Genomic DNA, 2,090 nt, shown 5'->3' with positions numbered 1-2,090 from the left:
GCTGGACCCTGGACTGTGGGCTAGACCCTGGACTGTGGGCTGGACCTCGGACTGTGGGCTGAACCCTGGACTGTGGGCTGGACCCTGGACTGTGGGCTGGACCCCGGACTGTGGGCTGGACCCTGGACTGTGGGCTGGACCCTGGACTGTGGGCTGGACCCCGGATTGTGGGCTGGACCCTGGACTGTGGGCTGGACCCTGGACTGTGGACTGGACTCTGGAATGGATGCTAGACTGTGGGTTGGACCCTGGACTGTGGGTTGGATGCTGGCTCGGTGGGCTAGACCCCAGACTGTGGGCTGGACCCTGGGCCCTAGGCCGTGGGTCCACACTGTGGAGGCAGTGTTCTAAAATCTCCTCCTTGTTCTCGGTCTCTGAGTCAGAACCACGAGAACATTTAGACTTCACAGAACAGATCAACGTCAAGAGAAGAAGAAGAAGAAGAAGAAGAGACGACTGTGACTGCTGTGAAAACCGCTCCCACTCTCTATTGTAGTTCCACCGTCCCCCAGGCGAGGGGGGGGAAACTCAACACTTCCTCTCTGAAAGTTTTAAAAGCAGACAACGTTTTTTTTGTCTTCTACTCTTCTTCTCGGCTCACGGCTCTTCCGCATGTTTCCATTTGAGGCCCAGGGCCCTCTCCAGCCCAACGGGGATCAGCAGGAGCAGGACCAGTGTCCCCGCCGTGGGTCCCACGTCCATCCTCATTGGTCTGCGCCGCTGCAGCGGTGAGGGACGAACGGGTGAGTTGTCAGTGGGGGGAGTCCTTTCGGCCTGTCAGAGAGACAAAAACAAACAACCTTCAGTACGGACAGAAAAACATCGTAAAACAACGGACGTCTCAGCGCTAACGAACGGTGTCACTGCAGCTGTCAATCAACAGCTTCATTAAAGTCTACGATGCAATGTGTGGGGTGGGCCACCAGGTGGCGATCAGGTTGTGTTGTGTCAGAATTGTTTTTTTTGTTCTAAATAAAATAAATAAAAATATAAACAAAGCATTCCGTACAGAAGAGGTCATAACCACAGACTCTACGCCCCCTAGGGGTCAGTGTGTGTACATACAGGATCCTGTAATTGTCTATTGTTGGTCAGTGGACACGTGTCGGCGTCTTGGGTCGTTGTTTTGGCCCAGGCTGCACGGCAGGAATAATAAAATGTTGTCTTCGTTATTTTGTTGATGTTTTATTTCAAAGAAAGTGGACCCTGGACTGTGGGCTGGACCCTGGACTGTGGGCTGGACCCCGGATTGTCTATTGTCGGTCAGTGGACACGTGTCGGCGTCTTGGGTCGTTGTTTTTCAGAAGTCACAGTTTTTCCACACCCTCCACCTTCAGTGTAAAAATACTAATCAGGACGTCCAAAAATGGTCGCTACCCAAACCTAAAAATAAATGTTCGGAATGTTCCGGAGACCCACTTTACAGGAGGTAATGTAGGACGAGTGGAGCCCAGGTCGCCGGTGGAGAAGATTTTCTCTGGAAAAAATATTTCTGACTGCATCAGTGACGGTGAACGTTTGAAATTCGATTTCATGTCAGCAAAATAAAGAACGAGAATCAAATCAAGCGGGAGGGCGACGGCTGCAAGAATTCACAATTCAGACAAACCAGGACCAGGGCCGGGGCCGGGACCGGGACCGGGACCGGGACCGGGCCCAGGCCCAGGCCCAGAGACCAGAGACCAGAGACCAGGATCAGGACCAGAGACTAAGAGCAGAACCAGGACCAGGGACCAGAGACCAGGACCAGTACCAGTACCTGTACCAGGACCAGGACCAGGACCAGAGACCAGGACCAGAGACCAGAGACCAGAACCAGAGACCAGGACCAGAACCAGGACCAAAATCAGAACCAGAACCAGGACTAGGACCAGGACCAGAACCAGAGACCAGGAACAGGACTAAAGACCAGTACCAGCACCAGAGACTAGGACCAGAAACCAGGACCAGGACCAGGAGGACAGGATTGGTCAGGTGACTTTCCTGTTGTTCCTGTTTCTCTCTGTTCTCTTTTTCTTACTGTTCCTCACTTTGTCATGAAAGGTGAGACGCAGACTCTCACCCTCCCTCGCTCACCCTCTCCCTTCCCC

At 53.3% G+C, this 2,090-nt stretch overlaps 1 long non-coding RNA gene across 1 annotated transcript in view; it reads right to left on the bottom strand.

Moving 5' to 3' along the window:
- Nucleotides 1-642: 642 nt before the first annotated feature.
- Nucleotides 643-2,090, bottom strand: part of LOC107990214 (uncharacterized) — a 31,955-nt gene continuing 30,507 nt past the window's right edge. The window contains exon 3 of the long non-coding RNA XR_001761767.2: nucleotides 643-774. This is a non-coding gene — a long non-coding RNA (uncharacterized LOC107990214). The remainder of the gene's footprint in view (nucleotides 775-2,090) is intronic.

This window comes from Cynoglossus semilaevis, chromosome W, assembly GCF_000523025.1.
Source record: "Cynoglossus semilaevis isolate Cse_v1.0 chromosome W, Cse_v1.0, whole genome shotgun sequence".
Classification (NCBI taxonomy): Eukaryota; Metazoa; Chordata; class Actinopteri; order Pleuronectiformes; family Cynoglossidae; genus Cynoglossus; species Cynoglossus semilaevis.
This window is presented reverse-complemented; position numbering and strand designations above follow the sequence as displayed.